Source organism: Rhinatrema bivittatum, chromosome 4 (assembly GCF_901001135.1).
Source record: "Rhinatrema bivittatum chromosome 4, aRhiBiv1.1, whole genome shotgun sequence".
Lineage (NCBI taxonomy): Eukaryota > Metazoa > Chordata > Amphibia > Gymnophiona > Rhinatrematidae > Rhinatrema > Rhinatrema bivittatum.
The window spans coordinates 336496032-336521221 of record NC_042618.1 but is presented as its reverse complement, the minus strand read 5'-3'; the positions used below and the strand labels follow the sequence as shown (position 1 = coordinate 336521221).

The window sequence follows — 25190 nt, the reverse complement described above, 5'->3', positions numbered from 1 at the left end:
ACCTACAGCTCTAACACTAAATTTTCAAAAGGGAAACTTTGATAAATGAGGAAAATTGTTAGAAAAAAAAACAAACTGAAAGGTGCAGCTGCAAAGGTTAAAAAAGTGTTCAATAGGCATGAACATTGTTTAAAAATACAATCCTAGATGTGCAGTCCAGATGTATTTCACGCATTAAAAAAGGTGGAAGGAAGGCAAAATGATTGCCAGCATGGTTAAAAGGTGGGGAGAAAGAGGCTATTTTAGCCAAAAACAAAAAAAAATCCTTAAAAATTTGGAAGAAGGATCCATCTGAAGAAAATAGGATAAAGCATAAGCATTGTCATGTTAAGTGTAAAACATTGATAAGACAGGCGAAGAGAGAATTTGAAATGAAGTTGGCCATAGAGGCAAAAACTCTAATAAAATGGAAAATATATCCGAAGCAAGAAAATTGTGAGGGAGTAGGATGGACTGTTAGATGACCAAGGGGGTTAAAGGGGCTCTTAGGGAAGTTAAGGCCATTGCAAACAGAATGTTGGGAATTATTAGAAAAGGAATGATGAATAAAACGGAAAATGTCATAATGCCTCTATCGCTCCATGGTGAGACCGCACCTTGAATACTGTGTACAATTCTAGTCGCCGCATCTCAAAAAAGATATAATTGCAATGGAGAAGGTACAGAGAAGGGCTACCAAAATGATAAGGGGAATGGAACAACTCCCCTATGAGGAAAGACTAAAGAGGTTAGGACTTTTTAGCTTGGAGAAGAGACGACTGAGGGGGGATATGATAGAGGTGTTTAAAATCATGAGAGGTCTAGAACGGGTAGATGTGAATCGGTTATTTACTCTTTCGGATAGTAGAAAGACTAGGGGACACTCCATGAAGTTAGCATGGGGCACATTTAAAACTAATCGGAGAAAGTTCTTTTTTACTCAACGCACAATTAAACTCTGGAATTTGTTGCCAGAGAATGTGGTTCGTGCAGTTAGTATAGCTGTGTTTAAAAAAGGATTGGATAAGTTCTTGGAGGAGAAGTCCATTACCTGCTATTAAGTTCACTTAGAGAATAGCCACTGCCATTAGCAATGGTTACATGGAATAGACTTAGTTTTTGGGTAATTGCCAGGTTCTTATGGCCTGGATTGGCCACTGTTGGAAACAGGATGCTGGGCTTGATGGACCCTTTGTCTGACCCAGTATGGCATTTTCTTATGTTCTTATGCAGAAAGACTAAATGAATTATTTGCTTCCATGTTTACCAATGAGGATGTTCGGGAGATACCAGTTCCAGAGATGGTTTTCAAGGGTAATGAGTCTGATTAACTGAACCAAATCACTGTGAACCTGGAAGATGTAGTAGGCCAGATTGACGAACTAAAGAGTAGCAAATCACCTGGACCGGATGGTATGCATCCTAGGGTACTGAAGGAACTAAAAAATGAAATTTCTGATCTATTTGTAACCTATCATTAAAATCATCCATTGTACTGAAGACTGGAGGGTGGCCAATGTAATCCCAATATTTAAAAAGGGCTCTAGGGGCAATCCGGAAAACTATAGATCAGTGAGCCTGACTTCAGTGCTGGGAAAAATAGTGGAAACTATTCTAAAGATCAAAATCGTAGAGCATATAGAAATACATGGTTTAATGGAACACAGTCAGCATGGTTTTACCCAAGACAGGAAACAGAGAGCAGGATTAAATGGTCAATTTTCTCAGTGGAAAAGGCTAAACAGTGGAGTGCCTCAGGGATCTGTACTTGGATCGGCGCTTTTCAATATATTTATAAATGATCGGGAAAGGAGTACAAGTGAGGTTAATCAAGTGTGCGGATGATACAAAATTATTCAGAGTAGTTAAATCACAAGCAAATTGTGATACATTCCAGGAAGACCTTGCAAGACTGGAAGATTGGGCATCCAAATGGCAGATGAAAGTGCAAGGTGTTGCATATAGGGAAAAATAACTCTTGCTGTAGTTACACAATGTTAGGTTCCATAACAGGAGCTACCACCCAGGAAAAAGATCTAGGCATCATAGTGGATAATACTTTGAAATCGTCAGCTCAGTGTGCTGCAACACACACACACAAAAAAAGCAAACAGAATATTAGGAAGGGAATGGTTAATAAAATGGAAAATGTCAAAACGCCTCTGTATCGCTCCATGGTGAGACCACACCTTGAATACTGTGTACAATTTTGGTCGCTGCATCTCAAAAAAGATATAGTTGCGATGGAGAAGATACAGAGAAGGGCATCCAAAATGATAAAGTGAATGGAACAGCTCCCCTATGAGGAAAGGCTGTTCAGTTTGGAGAAGAGATGGCTAAGGGGGGATATGATAGAGGTCTTTAATGAGTAGATGTGAATCAGTTATTTACACTTTCGGATAATAGAAGGACTAGGGGGCACTTCATGAAGTTAGCAAGTAGCACATTTGAGACTAATCGGAGAAAATTCTCTCACTCAATGCACAATTAAGCTCTGGAATTTGTTGCCAGAGGAAGTGGATGGTGCAGTTAGTGTAGCTGGGTTCAAAAAAGGTTTGGAAAGGTTCTTGGAGGAGAAGTCCATTAACTGCTATTAATCAAGATGACTTAGGGAATGGCCTCTACTATTACTGGCATCAGTAGCATGGGATCTTCTTGGTGTTTGGGTACTTGCCAGGTTCGGCCTCTGTTAGAAACAGGATGCTGGGCTTGATGGACCCTTGGTCTGTCCTAGCATGGCAATTTCTTATGTTCTAATAGACGTAGCTGTGCCATTAACTTCTGAATACGAGCTTCCGGCAGGAAAACTTTGTCCTGCTTCATGTTGAACGAAACCCAAAAGGTATTCCAACGTTTGAGCAGGCTGAAGCCTGCTCTTGACCAGGTTCACAACCTAGTAGAGCTCCTGCAAGAGGGAGATCACCTTGCAGGTCACCAGGTGGCTCTCCTCCAGCGACTTTGCTCAAATCAGCCAGACATCCAAATATAGGTGCACTAGCATCCCATCCTCTCTCAATTCTGCTGCAACCAACACCATTACCTTAGAAAAGATCCGGGAGCAGTGGCCAGACCAAAAAGCAGTGCCTGAAATGGATAATGGCATCCCAGAACTGCAAACCCTTGAGAAAGAGGGTGAGCAGGAGCCTGGGCAAGCAGTTTGCTACCGCACCTTCGGTACCATGTCCAGTAATGTTTGCCCATGTACATCTGTGATCAGTGTATTGTTGATCTGACGCATCAATGTCAGGACCACCTTGGGGACCAGGACTGCCATTATATGCCATGGTCACCCTAGACTTCATCAAGGTGACATCGATATGCATGACTGCCCTGTTGCCGTAAATGCCTTTTATGCCATAGGTATCATCTCAATGCACTGGAATCATTGAGCACCTTGGGCCTCGATGTGGCGGAGTTGTGGTACCGACCTCTATCATCGAAGACTAGGACTGCCATCAAGCGCCATGGTCCACCTTGATGCCATTGGAGCTGCATCAATGCGCTGGGGGCCTTCAATGCCATCAGTGCATTTGATCCAATCGAGATGCTTGCGTGGCCACACTCGATGCCATCAAGGTACATGGTCTTGATGCTGCAGCAGCACTTGATGCCATAGAGGTGCGTGGCTTTGCTGTGGCTGGCCATAATGGTGAGGAGCTGCCCTGATACCATTGATGCCATAGCGGTGAGGGGCTGTCTTGGAGGTAATCGGGCATGTGGGCCCACTGATTCCTTTTGTTGCCACTCTTGATAAGTTCGAGCACCATTAACAAGGTACTGGGATTGCTGTTGAGTGCCCTGGTCATCCTCTAGGCCATTTACCACCAGGGTTCTTGAGAGCCCTCTAGTGCCACTGAAGCCCTCAGGTGACATGGTTTTCAGCCTTGGATGGATTGAGCACCGAGGTCACCATCCACACAAGTCACCCCAAGATGCTGACGCATCCAGGCACAGTGGTCCAGTGCCCACCAGGCACCTTGCAGTGTCCTGACATGGCACAGAGAGGCATCCTGCTGTCCCATCACTGGCCTACGGCAATATGGCACCATGGCTACAGACTATCTCGGAGGCCTGAACCGCTGGGATTGAGGGAGCATCGGAGATCCCGCCTGGATTCGTGCATCATCAGTGCTAATGAGCGATTGCAAGGCTATCATCATCCATAACCGTTGGCGAGGGACACCATTGATTTCACAGCATCGATGCCAGTACGAATCCTTCTAGCCACTAGATACCACCATTGTGCGCTGACAAGACTCTCGCCACCCTTCCCCAGAGGGGCTGTGAATGTTCCTCTACTGCATTCCCTGGCCAGCTCAAGGAACAGAAGCCAGAGTTGAAAAATGAACCCAGATTTCCTGCATGACAGAGAAAGCAACTGTCATGGAGTCACCAGCCCAGCCTATAGACCTTACAATCATATATAGAGGGAGGTTACATGAACCCAATCAGCACCTGAACTCTGTGCAGAGAACATATTTCACTCCAGTCTTACCCCATTCTCTTCCCACTCCCCACCTCCCACTGTATGGGGGAAGATCTCTCTCCCCTGCATTCCTTACCATGACTAAAACAAAACAAGAACACTTGTGATTACGCAAGATAGTGAAGCAGTGGCGAAACGAGGCTACACAGTACTTACAAGTCCTAGCATGTGTGACTTTTTTTTTTCTTTTAACCTTCAAGGGTTTTTGACTATTTTAAAAGTAATCAACCCACTCCTCCTGTTAAGATTCTCACAATAAAAGGTTAGTGCAATTTCAGATCACACTTTGGTTCACACACTGCAGGGCAGCCACAAAGAATAAAAATTCAACACAAAAGTGTTGGAGTCTAGAGCTCCATCCTCTGTTCAAGGTGATCTTTGAGGCCCCTTGATTTTAAAGGCTTCAGTGAAAGGCCTCGGCTTTTGAGGCCTTAAAGAACACTTTTTTTTTTTTTTTTTTTTTTTTTTAACTTCCTGGCAATCAGTCACCCCTACTGCCTGGATATCATCGGTCAGGCAGTGACCATCCTTTCCACAGTAGAGAGGATGAGATCATAAAGGATGTATTGAGTAATGCTTTCCAAGTCTGTTGGAAAAAAAAAAAAGTCACAGCAGAACAGCAAATAAGTTTATATGTGAACTGTGTTTCTGCTTCAGGCAGCTCCAGCGTGCGAGTGACACGGATCTGCATTCAGTTAACTGCCAGCCCTTTCCTTGCTCGTGTTTAAGACACTCGGACCACAGCACTCAGTACTGAAGTTACAGGTTCCTGACGACCAGCACAGGAATTACTGAAGTCAGAAGCTGCGGCTTCTCGGAGCTATGGAGTCATACAGGGGAAACCGCAGCACCCGTGCACGAGAGGTCGATGCCGCTCATTAAGTCTCCAGTGCTTGGTCAACATGTCAGGGTGTGGCACATTAGAAGGAGCTCTGTACAGATCGGTGCACCTCAGAGGGAACACGCTGGTCAACGGGTTTACTTGCTCAGGCTATCAGCAATACAATGTTTCTGTTTAAAAGTGGCCTTCAAGTCTCTCCAACTCTATAAATCCAAAGGAAAAAGTGTAGATACCCTGCCCTCCAGGGATCTCCACTAGATGGCGCCAGCATAAAACCCCGAGCTAGGGCATAGGTGGAACATACTAATCTTAGCAGCACCTCTTAGCGAGGCTGCTGGACTAGTCAGCTTCAGCCTAGATAAGAGCAGGGAGAGCAGGAAAGCTTTAGTTTGCATTTTGGAAGAGGCGTGCTTTTTTTTTTTTTTTTGGCCTATTCCCAGTACTGGGCCTCACGGTTTGCGTCCCCTACATAGGTGGGAGACTTTACTCCCTTCCAATTTATTTATTAAATTTTTCAAACAAATACCAGAAACCTTGATTACAGAAATTCAGCATTAATCTGATCTGTACAGAGCTCCTTCTAATGTGCCACACCCTGACATGTTGACCAAGCACTGTAGACTTAATGCGCGGCATCAACCTCTCGTGCACGGGTGCTGCAGTTTCCCCTGTATGACTCCATAGCTCCGAGATGCTGCAGCTTCTGACTTCAGTAATTCCTGTGCTGGTCGTCAGGAACCTGTAACTTCAGGTTCCTGAAGCCTAAGAGATCTATTAAAAATCTCTCAAGCATCTTCATGGGAGAAACAATAGGACATCTGACAAAAATTCAACATCCTAAGATTACATCTTTTAAACATACTTTCCAAGATTTTCCAATCTTCTCTGCAGACTTAAATTCTCTCTCATGGCAACAGTATTATGCTCAGTCACAGAAGAGATCTTATTGTTCAGCTGCACAGACATGTGCCCCATGGTGCCCAACAGAATCAATTCTGGAAGACAGGGTAGCTTCTAATCTGGTAATAGCTGTCCATAGAGTAACCAGGGTTACTGTGGCTGGTTTAGCAAGATGACGTAAAGGCGTAGAAGAGCCTGAAGAACTAGGCAGGGAAGCCCCATTCAGAACCAGGGGAGGAGAACCTTCCATTCCTTTATCTCTGTCCAGCAATCCTACCTGTCTTGAGTTCTTAACCTTTGGAGGGTTGGGGCTAAAAGGACTGAAAGAGGTTGATGCCTCTAACTGAACAGAGCCTATAGCTCCAAGCTCAGCAGAACTCATATAGTTTTGGCTTGTGAACTGAAAAGCCTCCAATGTCGGCTGAGATGAAGGAGGGAAATAGAGAGGACTGGGTGGGTAGGTCCTAATAGAGCCTCTTACCCATCGAGAAGAAACTAAGTAGAACTTATGTTGGGAGGTCAAGCTGCAAAAACGTGCCAAGGGGCACACCCCCACCGGTGGTGGCATGCTGCTGGACACCGTGTTTTAAAAGGTATTGGCTGATGGTGTCACAGGGGAGACCTTCCCTCACACAGCTGCCCGGGATGGAAACACACAAAGACGTCAATGTGCAGGGAGGCCCTCCAATGCTCTCTCCCCCCACTCCGGTCCAATACGTCACTTGTCTGGTTGGGTTGTCCCCAGGCTTTGAGTTTTGTTCCTGTGACTTTTAGAAAGTCTGGAGCCTCGGACAAGATCCCTGGTCCAGAAAAGGACTTCAGGAAATAATTTCTCCTCAAAAGTGCTGTGAGTAAAGAAGACCTGCTGGCACCATCTCACAACCTAGAACGGCAGCTCAGTGACGACTTGCAGCAGGATTCCTTTTTTGGGAGGTATTGTTGCGAGAGACCATTTTTCCCGATTTTTGGGAGGACGTTTTGTCCTGCCACCCTTCCTGCCCAGTTGGAGGGGAGAAGCTGGAACAAGAGCTCTGGAATAATTGAAGATCCCCTCTAGAATCTTCACTGGTAAAGACTGAAGATTTCGACTTGAGATCAAGTGTGACCCCTATACTTCTTGACTAAAACCTGAAGCAGGGGCTACAAAAGTACAAATAATATTTAAATATGGTCTTCTAGGTTGCATTCTGCAGTGGAAAGTAAAACAGCATCCTTCTTACAAGAGCTTGTACCAGGGCAGTGGATTGATACTAAGTGATAAGCATCATCAAGTCCTCTTTAAAATCAGTAAATTAAGTAGACGTAACTTGGAAGTCTCAGCAGAGTACCTAAGTAGCTCATCTCCCCCTGTGTGTCTTTCCCCAGACGACAACCTGTTCTCTTCTGCTCTTGGTGGAGAACAGCACAGTTTTGCTAGAGCATTTTCTTCCTTACTGCATTCCTTAGTTAAAAAAAATAAAAAATTCAGGAACATTATTATAGTTAATGAGTCATCCAACATTGTTCACAAAATGCAAACCTGGGATTGTAAAGATGGTCTGAGTCTAACATGAGATATGAATTCAAATCTTGCAAAGCTAACATACTGACCTACAGAGCCTCTGTTATTGCAGTTGGGCGCACACACACAGACCTATCAAAAGCAGGCTACAAAATAAAAAAAAATAAACAAACAAACAAAAAAACAGCAAATGCATAGGCTTTACCTGGCAACCAATGAATCCAAAATAAGTTGAAGGGATACTATAATGTCACTTTGCAAAAAGACTAAGATTAACAGGAAGAACAGAGGGCAATTTACGGAGGCAGAGAATCAAGTCCTACAAACCCATGAGTCATAGGATCAGTCATTAGCTGTGTCATGCATTACTACAGAATGAGAAAACCAATGCAGCAGGACACTGGCACAGTGCAGGCTCTCTTCCGAAACTTCTGGGAACCAAGGGCTTAGCGTGAGATTTAGAAACCAGGGCAAAGGCAGCACACAGAGCAGCAGGACCGAGGCTCCAATCAAACACTTAGCGTGTTGGCCTCAGAAGTTGCACACTTTCTTCCTGCAGTGGAAAAGAAGATGTAGAACTAGGGGGGGTCACAATATGAAGCTCCAAGAGGTAGATTCAGGAACAATGTCAGGAGGTTGTTTTTCTTTCACAGAAAAGGGTGGTTATGCCTGGAATGCCCTCCCAGAAGAGGTGGTGATAAGGCCAATGACAGACTTCAAGAAAGCATGGGATAAATGCAAAAGAATGGTAATAACGGCACTGGGCAGCCTGCATGGAGTATCCGTTGCAACCCTAAAAGGGACACAGTGGGACTGGAGATTGGGTTCTATGTGGGAATTTGATCTACTTTGGGTAAGTGTGCATAAAAAAAAAACAACAAAAAAAAACCCCACTACTGGGCAGACTTGATGGGCCTTTTCTGTATTTATCCGACATCATTTACTATGTTCCTATGCTCTCTTAAGCTCCTCCCCCATTCTCAGTGAATCAGGTTCATAGTGAGAGCTCATGACCATCATTATGAGGTGGTGGATGTAGGGAGGTTTGCTGGGCAGAGGCAGTTTTATAACTGCTTTTGGCCCATTTCTAGAATTAGCTTCCTGAACTATTAGCAAAAGACCAATATTAACAACCGCAAACAGTCCATTAGAGAGAAAAGGACCCCATTTACAATAATTTCATAGTAGGAGGGACACATCCTTATTGACCTGAACAGGAGCTCAGCAAAAGAGCTAAATATTTTAATCCCATATAATGCACAGCCAGTTTTATTTTATGTGCTTTTATTCCATTCTCATTCAAATCGAACCAATTTTTGAAATTCCACATACGGCTTTGTAGCACAAAGCAACAGGGGGGACGGGGGGACTTGGCCACGACTAAGCAGACAGGAATTCATGGCTAACATAGCAACAGATAGGAGGACAAAAGCTGTCAGTCAGTAAGCAAGGGGACTTAGGGTAAATCTGATAGCGTGGGCTGAGCGTGGAGAGCATGTGAGGCTCTCTTCAAACTGCAGAGAAAAGGCTTGGGCATATGGTGAAGCTACCCCACCCCCACAGGCACACACAAGTGTATCACATGCTCAGAGCCACGGAACACAGGCCACTACAGACAGGGGGGATGCAGCTCACCATATCCCAGCCAGGGGAGCCCACACATGCTAGATGTGCACAGCCTGCAACAGCCAGAGGGACCACATGCATGTAAGCTCACCACGGCAAGAACAACCTACATGCGATTATAATGTGTGCTCCATGAATCTGCTGTTCTTCACACGAACACTCCTGCAATGCAATGGAGGCTGCAGGAACTGCAGGGCATCGCGTGAGCGTCTGCTCCGGCACGAAGGCTCCTCACGGGCTGCCAAAGCTGCCTCCCCTGTGTCCATTGCAAGAGGCTGCTTTCCACACAAAAGGAATGGGACAGTGCACACTGCTCACTTCCCCCGAGACAGCACTTTTAAGTTTTAGAAGGAAATTCCACAGAAGTCAGCATCAAAGCCCTAGAAGATTACAGTAGAGGTCTTCAGAAACTGTGCATGGTACAATCCAAAGATCAAAGGCACTGTGGAAAACTTGCTACTACAAGATGGGCAGCAGGAGTGTAAGAATCTACAGAACTTTAAGAGGTCCATATTCCATGGGATTTATCCAATTAAGCTGGGACTCAGCCAGACAAACCCCAGGGTTTTGGAATTCTCAGTCATTTGATCACCCCTGACTTACCTGGCTAAGCCGTTAGCCATCTAAAAGCTTAGCTGGACAAGTCAGGAGTAGGCTGGAGATGCATGGGGTAGAGCAAAGTTAGCTGGCTCTCTTTCAGATAGCTGGGCATATTCAGCTGCACCCCCATTTAATGGGTCTATTTAGCCTGCATCTGATGAACTCAGCCACACACAGAATATACAGAGGCAAGACCCTATCATCATCATCATAAGTCATAAAACCTCTTTGCTAATATTTAGAGAAATAATAAAAGAAGGTCACTGTCCCTGCATTCATGAGAATCCTTTACAACTATTTGCAGAACTAAAAAAAAAAAAAAAAAGGTCTCTGACCTTGTGCAAAGAACTGTATAAAAATGATCAGAATTATCAGACATCAGATCTCTTCAACACTTCCAAAAGTGGCAGAACTGATCTAATCCTTGGGCCCTATCGAACATCATAAGCACTGTATGTTTTGCCTATTATATTGTATTCTTATTACTTTGTTTATATTTGCAATCAAACAGCTAGTTATGCTATTCACCTTCATTGTCATTATCTAATCTGTACAGACTCACAATAAGTCTGTTAGGCACCAGGAACGGAAGTGTAATGGTTTAGTGAGCGTGAAATAGTTCCCTTTCCGTAATTACAGTGAGCTTTGGATCTGTAGTCCTTTTCCCTGCACTGCTGAACATCCAGTATAAACAAACTTATCCAGCTAATTGGACCAACTTAGCTGGATGCCCCAGAGCTGGACCGCTTTAAAAAAAAAAAAAAAAAAAAAAAAGTTTATCCGGACATCAACTTTGATATGTTTAAAGCTGCAAATTTCTCACAGAGTGAATAAATCAGTACGCACCAGCTCAATTGCTTTTATATTAAAAGCAAGGAATGACACTGCCCTTGTGGCAATTGTATGTGGTGGACAGGGGAGGGAAACCGTTTTGACGTACGACTATCAAGCTGGGCCAGACTTATCAAAAAGGAAGAGTAGGCAACTGCCTTTAGGTAGCCACTGCAGGAGGGCAGGTGCTCTGACTGCATGCCGAGCAATCAGCATGGGCAAGCTGTGTGGGCAGTGGGCACCAGCACAACGCTGCCGCTTTTGGCAGAAATAGGTTCCAGCGGCTGCTTTTACATGGCTGCATTGTTGCAGGTTCCAGAGTGTATTATCAGAGGGGTATAGCACTCAGGGACCAACCACAACTGCATGGTGGTGGTGGTGGGGAGAAGGGATTGAATAAGCTGGTTGCCCACATCTAGGGACAGCCAAGGGTATAAATCCATTGCTGCTACTGAGTACAGATCTATAATGCTTGCTCCCCACTCCCAACCATGGGACAGATTGTGAGACCTCCGAGGCATGGACTTGTGGGGCTGTAAGTCCATCCTGAGCATTCCTGCTCTGCTGGACCTCTTCCAGGTCACAGTTCTCACAGGCTAAGGTGGCACACAATGCCCCCCTTAACAGTAGGTAGCCACTTCATGAACAGCCAAAAGAAAAGCTCGGGGGGGGGGGGGGGGGGGGGGAGAGACTGAACCAACCAGCTGACAATCTTCTGCAAGTCTGGAGATTTCTGACAGTCATCACAGTGGCCAGAAGTTAGACCCTGGTGTGTGTAAGGAGGAGAGGTCTGCAGCTTCCAGCCAGCCAGACAAGATTTAAAAGCAGGCCCATGTTTCCTGCTACCCATTACTGCTCATCCTATAATGATGCCTTTACCTTAGGGAGCATTTATCTATCATAATACTGTTACTATAGAGAATACAAAAACCATTAGCCAAATCATTTTTACTAAAACTACAAAATGCCCAATGTATCCTCATATTTTTTTTGCCTTGCTCATAAATCGCCACCTGAGAACCTCTTCAGACAAAAACTCACTGTTCAAGGACATATGGACCAGGAAGGAAAGAAGAAAAAAAGATGGCAACCATATTCAGTCATTTCCTTGTTCTTAGCTGAAGAGTGGGGTTGGAGGAGTATCATTGTACCTATTTAAGGAAGGTTTACAAATAAAATATTCCTAGGAGTACTAAATAGTCATTTTGCTTCAAAAAGACAAATCCACTTTCAAGCATGGAAAACATTTACAGGAAAGCAAAAGTAGACAGGTAATTATGGCAGAACGTAACTGTGCGAAACCATGGGCAGTGTTTACTGATACTGAGTAATAATCATCCAAAGAGGGGGAACATAGTGCTCACATCATTCAGAAGGCTGAAACTAGCGCCCCTAATGCAAGGGTAAGAGGAGAAAGCGTGACCATTCGTTTGTAGACGCCACTTATACAGCACAAACAGTACAAGATGAAAAGGTCATGTCCTTCCACCTTTGCCAGTGGCCACGAAATCCCAAGGTCTCTAAAACACTTTCACATTAGACACTGCTCCACCCCAAACCACCTACAAGTGAGAACTCTAGGAAAACAATCCTGACTGTCCCAAAGTCCCACTAACCTCCCAAACTGCATTTTATATTATCATTAACCAATACTGCTCATAACCACAAATACCAGAACTGTAACTTGCTCTGAGCTCCGATTTGGGAACGAGACAAGTAATGAAATCTAAAATCCATATCTGTACAGTCCCATCAACATAATAAGCATATAAAAAAGTACCTTGCTGGATTAGATCAATGCTGAATCAAGTCCAGCATCTTCTGTCTGATAGCAGCCAGGCCTGGTCACTCTGCATTTCCCAACAAAGTCCTTTCCACGTTGCTCGTGCCCAGAAGCAAGCAGTGGAGACACCCAAAATCTACCCAGCTCTAATTTTCCTCTAGAAAAAAACAAAAAACCTTTCTTAACCTTTTTTTTTTTCCTCAAGCTCAGCTATACTTCTGGCCTGGACCACATTCTCTGGGAACAAATTCCACAGCTTAATTGAGCAATGACTAGGGGGGGGGGGGGAGTTCTTAAAATGTTTTAAATCTATTAGTTTTCATTGTGTCCCCTAGTACTATTTGAAAGGGTAAACAGTCCCCTGACTTCTTCCACACCACAATTTTTGAACCTCCATTATATCCCCTCTCAGCTCTCTTCTCCAAGCTACGAAAGCTGAACCAGGGCAGACACAAAGTCCAGTGGAGGAGCCTGAACAATGCAAGACCCCTTCTCAGCCCTTTCCTAATTTCCATCTTGAAAATGGCACGTGGCTTACCCCCTCTTCTATCCAAGAAGAAAAGCGTGCTGTTCAGGAGATGGTACAAAGGAAGGAGGAGGGAGCTCCACGCACTAAGCGAGCGCCAAAAAAAAAAAAAATAGAACCCCCTTGGGTTACGGAAAAAGATAAGCAGCACAGGGTCTCCTCAAGGTAGCAGACAGCTCACCAAAATAAATTAAAAGAGAGCCAGTCAGCCAAGCAGCTTTACTCAGCTTTCAATAGGGAAATGGAAAGATAAGTCATCAAACCAACGCCAGCCAAGTCTTCAATCTCTTTATCATCACTGGCAATGTTTTGATCCCAAGTCAATTCCAACTGCCACCTTCCCTGAATCCTTCCATCAACCCCATGCACTGAGATCTTCAATTACTCTTTTACATGAAAGCACATTCTTGCACGGAACTTGTATTTCAATGCCGAAGCAGACCTTGGCTAGACCTGGCCACTTCTCCCACCTGCGCTCATTTCTTTTCACGAAGCACAGAGAGAGAGGTTGGAAGGCAAAGTGAGAATAAATTCCTGGAGCCATCTTCCTCGGATTCCGCAACAAGGCGGGACGACGGGTACAGGTAGCAAAGGCTCGGAAAGCTTTTTATGCTTTAGTGACAGATGGATGCAATAAGGATAGCGGAAAAAAAAAATTAAAGGGAAGTGGGGGAATCTTCCACTAACTTTTTTTTTTTTTTTTGGAACACTGAAGTAAAAATCAAGACAAGGGTCTTAAGTCCCTGCTCCCATGGTAAAATATGGTGGTAAAAGTGAACCAGCACCTTGGGTGATGGGGTGAGAGCCCATCACAGCCAAGGACAAGACAGCCTTCTGGCCATATTTTACAACCGTGATTAAATGGTTTACACAAAGGTTGTTTTGGTAACCTGTGTTTTTTCATTCACAGTTGTCCTGCTTGTGCTTCCTGTCACTTGAGGGCTCACCACTCTGGAGCCTCTCTGATCTTGTTTCTCTGCATCACCTCCAGCCCTTTTCACTTATCCCATTGTGCTGTCTGTGGTAGGGTCAGACTCCCCCTCTCCCACCTAATTCTCTTCTCTGCAAATCCTAAGAATCTCCCTTTTACAAAGCCACATTTTTACAAGAACTCGAGCTTAAATCGAAAGAACGATTCTCTCTTTATATTTAGTCTGTCTTCTGTAGGTTTATGATGACTTTTTTTATTTTTTTAATTAGATGAGGTTGGGTTTTCCCCCCCTTTAAAGCTTTATCTGGGTTTCAGCTGTAAACAGGGTCATCTGGATCTGAACTCTAATCTAATTACCTAGGAAGGTTCGAACCTCTATCTCCTAAAAATAAATTGAAGGAATAATTTAAAAGACTGGTTTGAAAAAAAAAAATCAGTTTGCAAACTTTACAACTAGGTTTTTACCTTTGCTGTCTTCCTCTGAAAAATTAGAACATAAGAATCGCTCTATTGGGTCAGACCAATGGTCCATCAAGCCCAGTATCCTATTCCTACCCGAAACCAATCCAGGTCACAAGTACCTAGCAAGATCCCAAACCATAACAGATCCCATGCTGCTTTGTGCAGTGATAAGTAGTGGTTATTCCCCAAGTCCACACAGTTAACAACAGTTTATGGACTGCTCCTCCAGAGCTTGTCCAAACCTTTTTAAAACCCAGCTACACCACATCCTCCGGCAATGTATTCCAGAGCTTAATGGTGCAACGCACGAAAGAATTTTCTCCAGTTTATTTTTAAAATATGCTACTTGCTAACTTCATGGAGTGTATTTTTTGTTGAAGCAAGTAAGCAGACATTTACATCCACTCATGATTTTATAGACCTCTATCATATCCCCCCCCCCCCCCCCCATCTCTTCTTCAAGCTGAACAGTCCTAACCTCTTCAGCCTTTCCATCCCCTTTATCGTTTTGGTCACCCTTCCCCATACCTTTTCCAGTTCAACTATATATTTTCTGGAGATGCACTGACTAGAATTGCTCATAGTACTCTAGGTGCCATCTCACCATGCATTGATATAGAGGTAATGTGTCATTCTCACTTTTATTTTCCAACCCCTGCCTAAATATTCCTAACATTGACTGCCGCCACACGCTGAGCCAATCATTTCAAAGTGTTGTCCATGAAGATTCCCAGATCCTTTTCCTGGGTGGCAACTCTAATGTGCAACTTATGTAACTACAGTGTGGGTTACTTTTCCGCATTTGCATCACTTTGCACTTGTCCACATTAAATGTCATCTGCCATTTTAATGCCTAGGGGCCAATGCAATATTTGTGCGCTGAAATCAGGTGCTGAACAGTCAGCGCCCGCATTGCTAACTCGCCCCCAAGTGCCCCTCCTGGGGGCGCCATGCAATAAAGGGTCACGTTATCAAGGAGGCCGCTTGCTAACTGAGCGTCCATTTCCTGAACCCGCCCAAAGCACTTTTTTTTTTTTTTAAAGTTAAAATTTGTTCCTCCTACTTAATAAATATCACAACAATATTAAGTAGGAGGATTAACATAAAAGCTGCTTTTCCAGCTTTTCTGTACAACTTTTGGGAGCACTCAGCAATTAACGCCTGTTCCTGGCAGGCGTTAATACCCGAGCGCAAAAATGTGCGTCTTAAATGCACTTTTTTTTTTTTTTTTGCATTTGGAGCAAATAGCTAATAGCCTCATTCACATGCATTTCCATGTGATGAGCACTATTAGTTTTGCTCCGCGTTGGGCGCACGTTGTAGAGGCGCTAATCCCCTTACTGCACAATGGGATTAGGTAGCGCCTATACAACATGTGTCCAACTGCCGGTTAAATAGTGCGCTCGTCTGAGTGCACTATTTTGCATCGGCTCCCTAGTCTTTAGTCTCGCAAGGTCCTCCTGCAATTTCCCATAGTCTGCTTGTAACTTAACTCAAAATAATTGTCTTCTAATTTGATCATCTTACTCCTCATTCCTCCTACCAGATCATTTATAAATATTTTAAAAAGCAGCTGTCCCAGCACAGACTGCTGAGATATTCCACTGTTTACCTTTCTCCACTGAAAAAACTGACCATTTAGTACTACTCTCTGTTTTCTATCTTTTAACCTATTTTCAAGTGACAACAGGACATTGCCTCCTATCCCACGACTTTTTAATTTTCTCAGGAGTCTCTCATTGAGCACTTTATCTCATTTACTGTCAGCACAGTCTATTTCACATTCCACCGGCATAATTTAGAAAGCATTTTGCAATAGAAATGCAGATTTCCAATCAGACCAATGTGAAATCATTATTGGGTCCAGTGTTCAATAAGTCATTGTCTTTCAGACAAGTTTTGCTGTATTGCAAAGAACAGTTTTTAGAGGGTTTTTATTTTTTTAATTTTTTTTTTTTAAGAGCTAGGGCTTTGTACCTTTAAACTGGTACACTGAAACCAGCAAATAATCTTCAGATTGGCAGATGGCTGATTCCTTTTAGCAGCAAACTGCATCCTGAGTTCTCCTCATTGCTGGTAGTCCAGCAGATGGAGATGCCGGGAGGGAAGGAGGCTGCTCTTTGTACTGGATCCAGCAATTCAAATGCTGGCTCCTCTCGGAGATCTGACACACTGCAATTGGCCAATCCAAAATTCCCTCCATCTGTTTACCTGCTCTTAAACTTCCTTCCAACACCGGTCTCCAAATACCTGGAAGTGAAGTTCAAGATAAAAATGCTGGCTGCCAAAATGAAGAGGCTGGGCCCCTTTTTCTGTGCAGACTTGGATGAAACAGCCAAGCTTGGACCATCTCATTCAGAGCCCAATACCAACTGCAGCATGCCAAAAAAAAAAAAACCCACCCCAAGACACTAGTATGAGTGGTACATGCATGGCTTAACTCAGAAGATGTGTTATTGCCACCACTCATTCTCCCACCTTCCCAAAAGGGTCAGCCATGCATGTACCATTCATACTAATGTCTTGTTTTTTTTTTGGCATGCTGCGGTTGTACACACACACACACACACACACACGAGCCCAGTGTCTTTACAAGATGCCTACAGACCCTCAATTCATTATTCTGAAGAAAAAAAAAAAAAAGCCAGTTGTACAAGCTTCTGAAGAGATAGCCAATGTGCCATCACTACTGGTAGTAGTTACACAGAAGACCCCCCCCCCCCTAAAAAGATCAACTTTTAGTGCATGTCCATTGTACAAATGCTATGGTGGGGTACACAATACAAGTATCCTGTTTTCAAGTAAAGATCTTTATATCTACATTTTTCACCAATCTTATTTAACTGGAGGGGCCAAATTAGCCTATTGATCCTTAATAATAACAAACTACAGGGACAGGGTGGTACTAGTCACCAAAAAGCAAACACACACACCCCAATAGGCCCAATATTGGCTGAAAACCGCACATGGACGGCATGGCATTGGTAGTCACACACCATTGGCCACGGAAGCATTTCCGGTCCTTCCTTCCGCAACTTTAAACTCCATCTCCTAAATAGAAAAGCCTTATACAAGAGCGGAAAAGGAAGACTTCATACGCCAAAAGTGTAAACCAGTGCTGTGAGCTCTGGTTTGTGGACCTTGGCAGAGGACTGTCAGTATGACGACTAGTCTAGATTTTCGGGAGGAAGGGGGGGGGGGGGGCGCTGAGAAGATAGTGGCCCTTCCCCCGTAGTTATGAAATTCCGAGGGGGAAGAAACATTCCTGGCTCTTGCAATAAAAAAAAAAAAATAATAATAATGATGCAAATAAAAAACATTTAAATTTGGGTTTTGTATACGCAGCATGTATGTAGATGACCATATCCAAGTGAAACAAGCACACTTGCAACTCGTGCTCAGGGCTCAAAATGTTCTTGGAAACAATTTTCAAAAGGAAAAAGCATCCGCCAAATACGGCAGAACCTGTTAAGCTTCCGCGCCACGGTGCTGCGCTCGCAGCAGAACGCGCGCTCCAGTTCCCATTAATCCCGGGCTGCACCTGCCCCCGGGGATCGCACCTCCCACGTGCCACCTCGTTTACCCGCACGCACCGCCAGCGTGCGCGCCACACAAACCGGCAAGCCTCGGCGAGCTGTCACCGGGGGGAGGAATAAATAAACGCCGCCGATCTGAAAGAGGGGTTTTCTTCCGAAAAGCAACCTGAAAAAGGGCCCGCCTGAAGTTGTCCAAGGATCACTCCAGAAAAAAAAAAAAAAGAAAGTTGTGAAAAATAAAATATCCCTGTCCCACGCCTTCCCCTCTTCCCTGCTGCAAAGATTACCAATGTAGTATGAGCTTCAAAAAGGATCTTTGCTTCATGAAGCCTCAGAATATTACCACTCCCAGGCTTAATACAAACAACTTTCCCAGGAGAGAACAAAAGCCATCCAAGAATGCGAAAGGCCAACCTGTGGGAGGGGGGGGCCAGACGAGCTCTCAAATCACTGCTAGCCGCCCCGCGGCCGCTTCTGGCTTGCGCTGTGCTGCCCTCGGTGGCTACCGCGCGATCAGCCCTGGCACGTACCTCGGTGGGAGCTTCGGCACGCCTCCCTCTGCCCCTGGAAGTCGTGGAGGAAAGGAAGATTGCGAGACGCTGGCAGCGTGGCACGCGTCTGAGAAAGCGCTGGCTGTGTGCGAGCAAAGCTGCCCAGCCCGAGAGATTTTAAAGGAGAATGTTCAACGCAGGAACTCTTGGAGCCATCTGCGCTGCTGGAAACAGCCGACGAAAGGGGAGGGGAGGGGGGGAGACACACACACACACACTTCTCTGCTGTCTCGTAACTAACCGTGCTCGGGCTTCCTCCTGCGTTCAGCTACGGCTGCATAACGCTTTTCTAAAATAACCTTCTCTGACAGGGCTTCCCATAATGAATATGCCCGAGATAAGTGTGCCTATCATGGAGACTCAGTATATGCAAATAGATCCCTGTGCATCTCCTGCAAACCCGACTGGCTCTGGGGTCCCCAGGGCAGGTTTGGGAAGCCCTGCATGTAGTATGATATACAGCTATAGACCCTTTAGACAAAAACAGCATTTTTATTTTTTTTTTTGCATAATTCACGGGCCGATATAGTTAAAGTCACTCTCCTGTGCGCGATTCTGTATTCAAATGAGGGTCCATGGCAAAAAGAGGTGCTAGGGACACTAGCGCGTCCCTAGCACCTCTTTTTGGACAGGAGCGGCGGCTGTCAGCGGGTATGACAGCCGACGCTCAATTTTGCCGGCGTCTGTTCTCAAACCCGCCGACAGCCACAGGTTCATAAACCGGACACCCTCAAAATTGAGCGTCCGGTTTTCAACCCACAAGCCGATTTCAAATTTTTTAAACTTTTTTTTTTTTTTTTAAACTTTCGGGGCCTCCGACTTAATATCGCCATGATATTAAGTCAGAGGGTGCACAGAAAAGCAGTTTTTACTAGGGATGTGAATCGTGTCCTCGATCGTCTTAACGATCGATTTCGGCTGGGAGGGGGAGGGAATCGTATTGTTGCCGTTTGGGGGGGGTAAAATATCGTGAAAAATCGAAAAATCGCAAAACCGGCACATTAAAACCCCCTAAAACCCACCCCCGACCCTTTAAATTAAATCCCCCACCCTCCCGAACCCCCCCCAAATGACTTAAATAACCTGCGGGTCCAGCGGCGGTCCGGAACGGCAGCGGTCCGGAACGGGCTCCTGAATCTTGTTGTCTTCAGCCGGCGCCATTTTCCAAAATGGCGCCGAAAAATGGCGGCGGCCATAGACGAACACGATTGGACGGCAGGAGGTCCTTCCGGACCCCCGCTGGACTTTTGGCAAGTCTCGTGGGGGTCAGGAGGCCCCCCACAAGCTGGCCAAAAGTTCCTGGAGGTCCAGCGGGGTCAGGGAGCGATTTCCCGCCGCGAATCGTTTTCGTACGGAAAATGGCGCCGGCAGGAGATCGACTGCAGGAGGTCGTTCAGCGAGGGTTCCGGCGCCTCGCTGAACAACCTCCTGCAGTCGATCTCCTGCCGGCGCCATTTTCCGTACGAAACGATTCGCGGCGGGAAATCGCTCCCTGACCCCCGCTGGACCTCCAGGAACTTTTGGCCAGCTTGTGGGGGGCCTCCTGACCCCCACGAGACTTGCCAAAAGTCCAGCGGGGGTCCGGAAGGACCTCCTGCCGTCCAATCGTGTTCGTCTATGGCCGCCGCCATTTTTGGCGCCATTTTGGAAAATGGCGCCGGCTGAAGACAACAAGATTCAGGAGCAGGAGCCCGTTCCGGACCGCCGCTGGACCCGCAGGTTATTTAACTCATTTGGGGGGGGTTCAGGAGGGTGGGGGATTTAATTTAAAGGGTCGGGGGTGGGTTTTAGGGGGTTTTAGTGTGCCGGCTCACGATTCTAACGATAAATCGTTAGAATCTCTATTGTATTGTGTTCCATAACGGTTTAAGACGATATTAAAATTATCGGACGATAATTTTAATCGTCCTAAAACGATTCACATCCCTAGTTTTTACTGCTTTTCTGTGCACTTTCCTTGTGCCCGGAGAAATTAACACCTACCTTTAGGTAGATGCTAATTTCTGAAAGTAAAATGTGCAGCTTGGCTGCACATTTTGCTTTCTGAATCGCGCGGGAATACCTAATAGGGCCATCAACATGCATTTGTATGTTGCGGGCGCTATTAGGTTCGGGGGGTTGGACGCGCATTTGACACGCTATTACCTCTTACTGAATAAGGGGTAAAGCTAGCGCGTCAAACGCATGTCCAATTGCAATTTAACAGTGCGCTCCACCGGAGTGCACTGTACTGTATCGGCTGGTAATTGTTAGAACTCTATCCATATATGTGATGTGCATTCGTTTTTCCCCGAATTAGGCAATTTCAACGAAATTGCCTAATTCGGTATGGTTCAGGGAAACCGAAAAACGAAATAAATTTTTCAGAAATTTCAGAAAAAAAAAAATTGGTTTTCATGTTAGCGCGCACTAACTCAAAAATTGGAGCCCCCGAAAAAAAAAAACCCTGAACCACAGGAAATACAAAATTTCCCGTGGGGGCCCTGAAACGAAGCCCTAGACAATAGGGCTTAACGAAGCACATCTCTAACTTGTATTTTGTTCCTAGGGAAATATTTGATATATAGCATTAGGTATGGCTTTCAAAGAACCTAAATGCTTAGTGAATGAGCGAGGGAGGTAGGGACACAGCAGGCAGAGGGTGAATTCACTGCCAGGCAAGAAAGTGACATGGCCTGCTGCTTTAATAAAAGGCTAATTGTGCTGGCTTTACCGTTATAACCTGCTATCCTAGTCTGGCCATGGACCCACTTTTTGGATCTTCATGGGAGGACCACAATGTAGCACAGCCATTCAGCAAAACCTGAGAGCTGACACTAAAAAGGAGCAGCAAGTCCCAGGCAGAGCTGTCCTGGGGGGGTACTCTTCCCCTTCTCACCAGGAGTGGAGGTGAACTGCACAGATTGATTTTACCTTGACATTACATCCCTCTAGAGTCAGCCCCAAATCCATCTGTGTCCTATCAGGAGAATTAAAAGGAAAGTGCTTTATTTTTACTGAAAATATTTGTAATCTCCTCTTGGTTTTGAGCTACCTTATTGGAGGGCCACACTTTCAACCTCCTACACATCTCTAACGCCAGACTTCTGGCCCTGGGGTTCACCGGCAGAGAAGAGAAACTCTGGAGGCTCTCGGTGCACTAGGCAGGAATAGTCCAACAAAGTCTCCCTCTCAAAAGTTTCTTTTTCAAGTAATTCAATGGGTACTCACCGTAGAAGTAGAGATAAAAATCACAGGAAGGCTGGCAAAAACAATTACTGCCAGAGTCCTTTGATGGTATTCAATATAAAAACCAGTTTATTGCAGCTTGAAAAATAAAATCCAGGCCAAGCTGGTGAAAATTGTGAAAAGAAATATGGAGAAAGATACTGTTGCACTTTTAATTGTCATACTCATAATAGCCTCTCTTCTTTGAGCTTAATCAGTGTCCTTATGACCCCTCACTGTGAAGGGTGGGAAATTCTAGCTTATCTACAATTATGAGCCACAAAAATGGAATAGAAAGAGACTCTTGCCCAATCTATGGTTTCTGGATGTAGAGGATCAGACAGCTAGAAATTAGTCCCTCCTGGAAGGGTGATGTATCCTTCAGATTGAGATCAGACAGATTCCAAAAAAAAAAAAACTCATCCAAAACTAACTCTCTCTCAACCTTCAAAATATTCTCCTATATGGTGGACCTTGAGGCCTACCTGAAAACAGCAAGCTCCAAACCTCATGGGTCAAGGTCCAATTCCAATCTCCTCTACAATAATGCTATCTTCTTTTATAGGAAGTCAAATTCATCACCACGCTAATGGGATGTTCAAAAATGCAAACACTTCAGCTGGAAACTGAATGGCAAGACTTACACAGAGGCAAATCCACTGTTAGATACATATTATTTAATCACCCCCTAAGGGGCATAATCTATAACAAAGAGGAAAGTTGCTCTGGGCCTGTATTTGCATTGCCAGTATGCAAAATTGCGTTCTGCCCCTCTCCCTTCCCTGCACTCTCCAGCTCCACCCCCTCCATATGGAAATTGACCTCCACCACAATCCCTATATTATCAATCCACTCTCTACCCACCACCACCACATATGGAAACCGAGCACCACTTCTCTTTCACTGTACTCTTCAGCTCCACCCATCTCTCTCTCTCTCTCTCTCTGAATTGTGGAATCAACTGGCTATTACCACACAGTAAAACCAAGCTCAGTGAGCACTCTACTACACACTTCCTTCACAGCATTTCCCCATTCTTGGACAGACATTTACTACTAGCTATATATAAAATGATTGCATTACCCTTCCCCCAACATGGAAGAACATTTCAAACCTGAAAATCAGGGCCCCCGAAAAAAAAACAAACAAAAAAACCCCACCCTCTCCCCCTCGAAATTCCCATGGGGGGCCCGAAACGAAGCCCGACACAAATATTTTGCCTGAAGCACATCTCTACTTCCTATATTTCATTTGCCCTTCGGCACACATGACTGTTTCTAGATTTGTAAACAAGTGGGTACAGTGGCAGCTTTCATGCAGCTCTTCTAGGGGACATAGCAATGGAGAGCATTTTGAGTCCCATAAACTGTTCGCCGAAGCCACTGATATTTTGCATGCATGATTTCATGCAAAATAAAAATTAAGCAGACTGGAGCTGGGCACATCTTAGCTCCTCTTGCTTCCAAAGAATGGAGAGGTGAACTGAGAAATTACTACTTACTGGATAATTTCCTTTTCTTTAGAACAGACAGATGAATCCAGAACCAGTGGGTTATGCACCTCTACCAACAGATGGAGATGGAGCAAAGCTGACATCACAGTATATATACCCCTGCAGTGACATCAGCCCACCAGTATTATCTACAAAAGCCAACTGTGGACAAACTAACAAACTTGATTAATAACAGAGGGCCAACAGGAAACACTGAGCTCAGACAACGCACGGCGATAAGAGTAGAGCTTCCCCCGTTTCTTCCCAGTCTGCTCCAATTAAGGAGCAGACTGGGGGGGGGGGGGATTCCCTATACCTCTAACCTTCCTATCTTTTCCCCTCTCCTCCCCTGCATGGTATATATATATACTGTGATGTCAGCTTTTCTACATCTCCATCTGCTGATAGAGGTGCATAACCCACTGGTTCTGGATGCTAAAAAACGTATGACACACTGTTTGCTAATAGAGCACTAATTTTGAATCTTTGCACCCAAAATGAAAGGCAAGACTTCCCCTGTGCCCTTTTTCCCTCCCCAACCCCCACCAGCAAAATAGTTGAAGCTTGTAACAGCAGGTACCGGAAAGAGTATTAATTTTCTTGAAAACTCATGGTGCAGCCAGGCCTGAATTTACCAATAGGTCTGGGCCTAGGATGACAAAAATCTGGAGCTGGAGGAGGAGGAGGAGGAGGGGGGGGGGGCAGGGCAGGCCAGCTAAAGATTTGCTGCTTCCCAGCTGTGCTGAATCACTCAGCAGCTTTTTGCTTCCTGCTCCAGCCCCTCCCCTCTCAGTGTAGAGAACAGGGAGGGAGGAGGTGAGGTTGGAAGGGACATACCAAAGGAAAAAACCAAAACAAAACTACCTACTGCTCTACTCTCTATTCCAGCCCCTCCCTCCTATTCAATACAGGCAACAGGAGAGGAGAGAAGTGAGGCAAGAGAAAACAGCAGGGGGCAAAGAAAATCCACTCTATTGCCTAGTCTAGCCCCTCTCCTCTGGGATATGAGAGGAGGTGGTGAGCCTGGAACAAAGGGAGCAAAGCAAAGAAGGCTGTGCCTTAAAGGCTTAAACCTTCTGCTCTGTTCCTTGTCCAGGGTTGGAAGGTGAGCTCCAACAGTACCTAGGAATAGCAAAATCCTAAATCTGTCAATGGATGCAGCTCTTATCAGATCCTCAGAGTACTGAACATGTCAATCCCTTTTATAATACATAAAAGTGCATTTTCCTGCAAGGAAATGAACCTATGCATTTTAGGTAGGAAGCTGAAATCCAGAACCTCCAGGGTGGCATTCTCTGAAATGCTTCCTGTTCCACGTGCAGGTTCCCAGAGGCAGGCAGAGCTCCAGAGTTTCAATGCGTGGATGAGACGATGGTGCAGGGAAGAGGGATTCAGCTTTGTAAGGAACTGGGGAAACTTTTGGGGAAAGGGGAGACTTTTCCGAAAGGATGGGCTCCACCTTAACCAGAGTGGAACCAGGCTGCTGGCACTAACTTTCAAAAAGGAGATAGAGCAGCTTTTAAACTAGAACAACGGGGAAAGCAGACAGTCACTCAGCAGTGCATGGTTCGGAGAAATGTATCCTTCAAGGATACTCATGAAACAGGAGAGTTAGGGCATCCCAAGAGAGAGGTTCCATTAAAAGCAAACAGTCTATATGCCTATATGTAAAAAATCACCAAAGTTAATGATTTCCTTATCCCAAACAACTGAAAAGCAGCTTGTTAAAACAAACAAAAAACACTTTGAAATGTCTGTATGCCAATGCCAGAAGTCTAAGAAGTAAGATGGGAGAGTTAGAGTGTATAGCAGTAAATGATGAGATTGACATAATTGGCATCACAGAGACATGGTGGAAGGAGGATAACCAGTGGGACAGTGCTATATCAGGGTACAAATTATATCGCAATGATAGGGAGGATCAACTTGGTGGGGGTG

At 45.0% G+C, this 25190-nt stretch overlaps 1 protein-coding gene across 4 annotated transcripts in view; it reads right to left on the bottom strand.

Annotated features, from left to right (window-relative positions):
- The window catches only part of RHBDF2 (rhomboid 5 homolog 2), a 138414-nt gene that overhangs the window by 97596 nt on the left and 15628 nt on the right, over window positions 1-25190 (bottom strand). Inside the window, exon 1 of one of the 4 annotated variants that reach the window (XM_029600425.1) lies at window positions 18533-18623. The exons of the other annotated variants lie outside the window; for them this stretch is intronic. The gene's annotated coding sequence lies outside the window, so the exon portion shown is untranslated. Of the gene's footprint in view, window positions 1-18532; window positions 18624-25190 lie in introns of those variants that run through there. 4 annotated transcript variants of the gene reach the window in all.